Raw genomic sequence first — 8,936 nt, 5'->3', positions numbered from 1 at the left:
GTTACTTAAGGGACAGGCTATAAGTTAAGGAAGATAAAAGAACAAGCAAACCTCTACATTATTTATTATTACTGTATTAACTAATGTGGAGCCCTATGAAATCCATTTTAATTTTTTCCAAATTCCATTTTATTTTCTCCCAAATTCTGTGTTTTCCATTTTAATTTTTCTGAATTCTGTGTTTTATAATATAAGCACATTGTGTCATTGGAAAGAGTATCTTGTCATGTGGTGGATGAATAAAATTTCAACATTTCAAAAATTCAATAAGAAAATAATCAAAATTGAATGAATATCAAAGAAAGTGCTTCAGTACAGTTACAAAACAAAACATTCCATCCTTTTGTAAAATAAAGTGCTTCACATTTGAACTTCACATTATAAAAAACAAGCGATCTGTTGTTGTAACACAGGCAAAATTTATGGAACTACTTGATGAGCTAGGCCTACTGTATGTGTCTGTCTATTTTAAGTCTTCCATCTTTCACATACATCTCTGTTGAAGTACATGATTGTCAGCCTCTTTGTGTTCAGCTCAGTGAGTGCCTCTCACTTATCTGTGAGTAGAGTCTTGTATTTGCTTAAACTCCTCTCACAGTCAACTGAGCTGACTGGGAAGTAAATGTAGGGTACTGCCACCCCTGCAACCCTTGGAAATCTCACACTCCAGTATTCAGCGAGATCAGGTATGAAAGGCTCCCTGGACACACAGTGCTGATAAGCAATCCATTCTTCACTAAGCTCTGCTGATGGGTTTGCTAGGGGGTTCAGTTGTGTGCAGGCTCCAATCTGCTTTTCCATGGCTGGAGCTTGACTAAGATCAAACACCCTTACCAGCCTGTAGACCTCTTTGGCTGGATGTGTGTCCCAGTGCATTGAGAACTTTGTGAGGGCCAGGTGAAATGCATCATGAAGATGGTCAAGCACCTCTCTCCTCTCTTGAATCCCCATCTTTCTCAGCAGCTCATCAGTTATGGCAGCACATCCACATGTTTTGGCCGTTCCATTCACAAGGTAGGCCTCCAAATCCTCCATTACATTGTGTGCAGAAACTGCTGTGGGACAATGGGTTCCTTCCAGGATTATCAGAGCCGTCATCAGTTTGGCGCAGCCCTCGGAGATGAAGGTCAGCTTGATGGTGAGGGCCTGCACCTTCTCCTCTGTTTCCAGCAGGCTGAAGATGTTTGGGAGTACTTAGGATGATGAATTTTCTGTCAACAAGAACTCTCTATACAGATGAACATGTTCTACATGGTACTTCATTGCCTCAAACCAGGTATTCCACCTGGTGCTCACTGCTTCGGAAGGAACCTTGGCCTGCATGGCAGAGACAGGTCACATGCGTTATGTTGAGCACCACACCTTTCAGAACATCCCTGTATGCTTTCAGGCAGTAGGCTGCATTATGTGACCACTGCCCAGACATTACTGTGGTTCAGACTATTGCTGTGTAGGAAGCCCAAAATTGCTTGGGAGAAGGTTGAGTATTTACATATCTCCATGAAAATGACGTCAGAAAGTACTGGTCTTCAAATCTGCAATGAAACGTAAGCAAAAACTTAGAATATTCTTTTAAGTGAAAAAAACGAACAAAAACAATTTAACAAATTGTATTTAGGTTTCTGATAGGATAATAAGAAAATTCATAATCATCTAATATTTTAATTCCTCATCATTCAGATATCATGCAAATATGTATAGAAATATGCAAATTCAATTATTTTCGGATGCATTGCAGAAAGTATAATATTTTTATAACACTGTTTAATAGGAGACAATTCACAATAGATGCATTTCAACAATATTACAGATACAATACATTTACTGTAGGGATGCATGATATTGATGATTGCATGATATGATTTTTTGCCGATATCGGATATGCCGATATTTCCAACTCACTGTTGCCGATTGCCGATGCAGATACTGACATGCACATAATTTTTTCCATCTGGCTTAGGAGACTATTATGCATGCAGGCATAGATTGTACTAAGTATGATCAAGAAAGACAATATATGAAGGAAGAACTTAGGAAGACTGGAGTTCAGAATCTCAGCATTAAAACTTTAATGAACCTGCCAGGTGCGTAGAGCAGTAACGTAGTAGTTTTCTTTGAGTTAATTAGACAGACAGGATTAATTTGTAGGATTTAATCTCTGGTCCACACTCCGGAGCAGAAGGTGGCGGTAATGCACCTAATACGCTGGTTGCCAACCGCCATTATAAACCAAAAAGAAGTTGTTTTTTTCCCAAACAGAGTGGTACGTCCTGTCAGCCGAGATGTTTCCTATCTGTGCAGCCAAACATAGCAGCTCCTCGACGAACTGTTTCACCCTGATGGTCCCGTTGTTTCCTCCACAGGCTCCACTTCACTCAGCTGCCCGTCAGACCCGCTGCTTCTTCCCACTTTAACCTGAATAACAAACTGCGGCTCGGTGCTCCAGTTGAATCCACATAGAGAGCCGGGGCTAACGTTAGCTGGGAGGCTAGCAGAGGCTAGCTGGCTGTGCCTCCCTCTAGCCATGCTGCGGCTAACGCTCCGCTAGCCTCCCAGCTAATGTTAGCCCTTGGCCATTTGGATCCAACCAGAACTTGTTATTCAAGTTAAAGTGGCAAGAAGCAGCTGGTCTGACGGGCAGCTGAGTGAAGTGGAAGCTGCGGAGGAAGCACCGGGACTGTCAGGGAGAAACAGTCCGTGGTGGGAAGCACAGTCAGGCGGCGGGGGAGAAGGCAACAAATCGGCCTCGCCTTGACTTATTCACCAATGATGATGTTCAGAACGCTGCAGTCTCTTGCGTCAGTTGTTTCGTCGACAACTACTAAAAATTTCTTCCCGTGGATCTTCTGCAGGACAACCTCCATATGCTGCTCATGTCCAGGCAACACTCCTCCCTGTTTACAATGCTTGACCAGAAATGGATGTAGCTTTTTCATATTTTCCAACAGAATATCTGACTCTGCACATACAGCCATGAAGTCTTCAACGAACTTGTGTCTTGCATCTGACAATATGGTTGCACTTCCGAGAGTTTGTTGAAGTGATGAGCTCTTGCTAGCATGCTGCCTCTCTCGGTTTTTGATGTGAGCTTTTGATTGTAGGTGGTCATCACATGTATTCTTGAGGATCCAGTCAATCATATGTTGGCAAAACTTAGAGAAAAGTTGTTCTCCTGACTCATAGTAGTCATTTGGATATTGCTCTGCTCCATGGATGTATAAAGAGAACTGGATACGGGAAGAGTGCCAGGCTTTGAGACCAATTTGACATAGTGGCCAAACCATGTAATTACAACATCATGTGATGCACACTAGCCCAAAAAGACTTTTTCCCATAGACTTACATTGTGAAAGAGACGTCTGTAAAATCAGTGGATACGTTTTTCTGAGCATCACAACCCCCACAAAATGACTTGTCTCACTATCAGAATAAAATCCGTTCGGTCTGATCACATTTCAAAAGCCTCGAAGAGCCGCATGATTGAATTGTTTTATCCCCATTCAAGTTAGCCGGAGGGTTAAACCGGAAGTAGCCGACTCGGCCAGCGAAAGTCACAAGTGTGCATGCTCTATGGGCAGCACAATGTGGAAGATCCGGGTACTTTCATACCGGGAAGTTGATTTTTTTTTGCTTCATGCACCACTGAGCAACTTTCATAGGAATGAACGGGGCCCCGCCTCCGACGCTGTATCCAGTTCTCTTTATACATCCATGCTTTGCTCTGTGAGTGTCGAATTCCTCAGTTTTTTTGATGACTTAGCTGTCTCAGAGGGCCTCTTCAACATGACTGTGTGTGCGTGTGTGTCGTGGAGGAGTTAGGCTCCGCCCTTAGTGAAACACAGACACACAGAAGTGGAGGACAGAGGAGGACAGAAGCTGTTAATGACACCAAAACACACAGTATAGTTTTTTCTGTTCATTCATCTTAGGGGCTGTGAAAAGATGCTTATAATAGTATGGAAAACCATGATTGTTATAAATTGCATCCACATTTTGCCCAAATCCATGATATTCTGTGTTTTACAGTTGATTCCATTTTTATTATCAAATTCTGTGATTCTGTCTGTATCTTTTCCGCATCGCAGAAATCATAGGGCCCTACTATTGTCATCAGCATCTTTATAAGCTATCAAATAATATATAAATTAATACCTTAGTTAACATGATTAACAGACACTTTAGTTAACTATTAATTAACTTGTAGTTAATGCTTATTATGGCATTAACTAATGTTAATTAATGTACCCTTATTGTAAAATGTTACCTTTTTATGTCTTTGTATTTTTTTAATCTGTTTATCTGTGTTTCTATTTTACACATTGAGATAGAATCTGTGCACTTCTCACACTCATGGTTTTAAATGACATAAAGTCTACTTTCAACTTTGAAGCCTGATAAGTGACAGAAGGATTTTGTACATAAATTAGAGATGTGTTCCTCCTCTGTGGCAATAAACACAACACATGGGGCCGCTTGTCGCTAACTGTGCTATATTCAGGGCTGACTAACAATAAAGCATGATAAACGGCAGGTTACAGCTATGTATTGACCCCCCCAGACTGAAACTGCTTGCAGAATTTGAGTGTGTAGTTACCCTTTAACCACTAGGCTACAATGATGCTGTAGCTTGCTGTAGATTTTATTATATTTCAACAAAATTACACACAAATTCTTTGACACTTGAATAATTATTACCATGATGGTACAGTGTAGCAGAAATGAGAAACAGACATTATCAAATACTGTACTTTCTCAAATAAGAGCTGGTTTTGAAATATTTGGCAGATCTGAAATAAAAACTATGGGATACAGTTTGCATTCACAAAGGCAAGGAGAATGGCATATGGCTCATTATTCATTCCTATTGGTTCTATTTGGAATGAGGTAAATAAATGCCACTATTTGAGAATTTACACTAAGAAAAAAGCTACGGTACAAATGCCTGCCTGGCCAAATTTTACATGTGATCAGCAGTAAGTATACTGGTTTCTAATTCTTGAATTTGACTACAGGGTCGTCATAGAGCAGGGCTTTAAACTGGTGGCCTTCTTCATTTTATAAGCTAAAAGAAGATCACTTAAAATCTTGAATAATCACACTGAAGAGCTGCTGTAGGAAGGAAGCAGTTTCTTCTGTCTCCTACAGTCTCCACCCAGCTTTCACAAATTAGATCATCCAGCTTAAATAACCGCCGATATTTACCCAATGTACACACACACATACACACTCACGATGCTTAGCTCATTACGTGGTGGCGTATTTATTTTGCGGGTAGAGTGCAGATCCTTTAGTCTGCTGTACAAAAAGAGGGCAGTCCTTTTTCCTGCTGAACTGCTGTTTAATTGAAGGAACAGACTCTTTCCCTCCTCTAATTACAAGCCGTCAGGCTGGTGGAGGAAAACCCTGAGATATAGCCACTTTCTCTCTGCACAGACAGCCAATTATGGGAGTAAATTGGAATAGCTGGGTTGAATTGTTTGCTGGCTCTGCACAGTGGGGAGACAGTTTTCAGGAAGCTCAGTGTCCGACACTTTTCTACCATTTATTTTGGCTTTCAGAACTAAAATTCTGTGATGGCAACAGGAACTATCAGGTTATGTAAAAGCCTAATTATCTTAGATCATTTACTCTGTAAAATAAATTTTAAGCATATATTGTAGTATGGTCTTGTTCAATGATGTATCAATAAACAAAAAACATATATACAGTATAATAGATAATATAATAGAGATATACACAGTCTGTGTTATTAAACAAACAATACATAACAACAACAACAACAACAACAACAACAATAATAATAATAATAATAATAATAATAATAATAATAACAGGCAACACAAAGTGCTTTACATAAAAGAAAATGATTTTAAAAAATCTAATAATCATGATATTTAAAATAATAAAGAAAAAGTACAACAAATTAGTTGCACTGTAAATATGTCATGTAAATTTATAGTGAAGTCTGAACAGTATTCTGTTGTATTAATGTCATAGTGTCACACTGTAAACTTCAATGCAATCTGGGAGAAAAAAATGTGATTACAGCACTTGAAGAGAATGCCATTATTTACAGGAATTTATTGTAAACTTTACTGTAATTGGCTAAGCATCTTGGGAAGGTGGGATCTAAAATTTAAAATTTAACTGACGTAAAAAGATCTTTTTTATTTTCTTGCAAAAGATTGTTTTTGCAGCTTGCATTTTATTTTTGTTGATTTCAACTTTGGAACACATCTGCCAGCCACTCTCTGTTACCATAAAGGGACACATTACAACCTGCTCAGCCTTTTGTCACAGATGTCCAGAGCTGCATTGATAAGCAACCACTGAGTAAGACACCATTTTTATTTTGCCTTAATGCCTCAAAATGTTAGGAAATGGCATGCCATTATCATTGTCTAGGTAGTAAAAAAATAATAATTGTGAGGCTTTCTATAGTTGAATTTTCTGCCATTTAGAACAGAGCCATATTATAACAAAGCTGTTGAAAAGCTTCATATTTGCAATGCTCTAGCTAGCTAAAATGAGTGCATGACAGCATTTTGTCTCAGTTAACATAATATTAACACAACACTGTTGCTTTTGCTGGAAGATAGTTTAACTTTACTAACTTAACTAATTTAACTTTACTAGGTAGTAAGTCCAACCTAGTGCTTTGTGTTTTCCACGCTGGCAAAAAGAGCCATACAAGACTGTTTTTTTGAAGACCTTTCTAGAACCTAATCTAATCTATAATCTCTTTATCAGGTCCAATGACACAGACAAACCAGCGATGGATAATGAGCATAGAAAAACAGGTGCTGTGTGAGTGAATGTCCTTTGTGCTTGTGCTTACTGTAGTCTTCTCCTCCTACTATCATTTCAACCTTCAGTATCAACATGATGCAGTGTTCACACTGGAAATCTAGGAGCTTTTACACACATACTGTACCACACAGCTTGACTTGATTGACTTTTGTTCACACATCACCATTATCCAATAACCTAGTGATAACCACTGGTGTCTCTGATGCAAGAACAGCAACTACTATCATTACTGCTGCCTCTACTAATATTGTTAGGGCTGATACTGATTCCTTACCATCACATTCTTCCTTTTAACTTAATCATTGGTGTGAATTGATACATACTTAGTGAATTGTGAATCATATGATTCAATATCCTGCACCACTACTTTGTACTGAAGATGCTCTTTCTTGATATTTCACATTCATAGATTGATGAAAGAAGAATATTTTTGTCATTCTACATCGTTTTTCAGAACCTGCATTGACATTAATCCTGAAAGGGGCACAAAAGCACAGAGCAAGAAGCAAGAAGAGCAGGAAGAGGTTAAAAACAAGGCAACATCAGTGAATCCGCATGTCTGCACACTCATCAAGAAGCTCAGTGACATCAAGTGGGACTTTGTCTGATCTATCACACATGCAAACACACACACACACACACACACAGGCACACACTATCTCACTCAGCCACTCATTCAAACATGCATTCACTTATTTACTCGCTCATTCACTCAGTGACTAAAACTCCAGTATCTTTTCTTATTCAAACTGTTGGAACTCAAGTTTTACGTTCAGAAAAACTTTTATGTTATTTATTATGTTATTAATTATTTTATGTTCACTTTAATGTAATAGTCTCATGCAAACTAGACTGCTGTTGTTCTGCTGCAGATTAATTAAAACAGTTTAATGTTCCTTTCTCACAAGAACAAAAATTGTCACAGTGAGTTACCAAATAATGTATGCACTGTCATTTAAATGAAAAATTATCAATCTTTCAAAAGAACAAAACAAAGAGTGTAAACAGGCCGGGAGTTAAGGTTTATTCAGGTCTAGTTTTGCTTGCGTTGCACTGGTGACATGTTTTATTATATAAATATTTGAAAAGGAACTGCATAATGAATATTATCCCTTTGTCATTTTTTCATTATTATTATTATTATTATTATTATTATTATTATTATTATTAGTAGTAGTAGTAGTAGTAGTAGTAGTAATAGTAGTAGAAATAATATTATAGTAACATTCTTTAATTATCATTAAATACAGGATACATACTGCAGATTCAAATACAGTTTACATACTGTCCATATACAGAAATTAACTGACAAAACTGTGACCAGTAACAAGAATACAGTAATGAACTGCACATTTATTTCTTGTAATACACTGCAATTCTAAAATACAGGAAGAAACTGTAAAAAATACAGTACTTTGCAGGTGAAGCTGCTGCCGGTGCATTACTGCACATTTACAGTGGAAAGTTTTACAGTGTGAGAATTCACTAGACAAACAAGAAGAGCTCTGCATTGACATATTATGTCACAGCCATCTTACTGAACATGTTACTGTGTGGGTTTGTGTGTCTGTGTGTGTGGTGGATGAGAGATGAAAGCCACCTGCAAGGTTTCACTAAGCAATCAGAGGAGGGAGAGAGATGTTTACTCAAGTCAGATTCCACAAACTCTCTTAACCTGTTAAACGACACTGTCCCACTTGTAGGACACTTTAGTCTCTGTAACTTTGGTTCAGGATCACTTACATTCATTCTGACTTTTTAGTAATAAAATTTAAAGAGCTGCATTTCCACCATGGGTATGAACAGTAATCGTTTTATTTTGGGTATATTATTTTCGGGCTGATGCACAAAAATAGGGCTGCCTGGTAAGAAGTTAACTGTAAAAAATTGTCATAAACTGTTCATTTGAAGTTAATGAACGACACCTTTTCATAAGGAGGTGTGTAATATGAGATTTAATCTTAAAGAGTTTTAAGTCTTGCTGTTTGAAATCAGCAGGCATAAACATTTATCAGTGTCAGCAGTCATAACTAAGGGAATATTAATACACCTTTCAATGACGTATCATCAGAGCAGTGCTGTACTGTGACAGAAATAGAGGGAATATACTGTACGTTATGACATGA

The 8,936-nt window shown here is 38.1% G+C and overlaps 1 long non-coding RNA gene across 1 annotated transcript; it reads right to left on the bottom strand.

Annotated features, from left to right (window-relative positions):
* Positions 1 to 262: 262 nt before the first annotated feature.
* Positions 263 to 3,331, bottom strand: LOC122967390. The gene is made up of 2 exons (XR_006398589.1): positions 2,765 to 3,331; positions 263 to 1,535 (listed from the first exon to the last, which is right to left on the bottom strand). It is a non-coding gene; the product is annotated as an uncharacterized LOC122967390 (long non-coding RNA).
* Between the last annotated feature and the right edge of the window lie 5,605 nt (positions 3,332 to 8,936).

Source organism: Thunnus albacares, chromosome 17, assembly GCF_914725855.1.
Source record: "Thunnus albacares chromosome 17, fThuAlb1.1, whole genome shotgun sequence".
NCBI classification, from domain to species: Eukaryota; Metazoa; Chordata; class Actinopteri; order Scombriformes; family Scombridae; genus Thunnus; species Thunnus albacares.
This window is presented reverse-complemented; position numbering and strand designations above follow the sequence as displayed.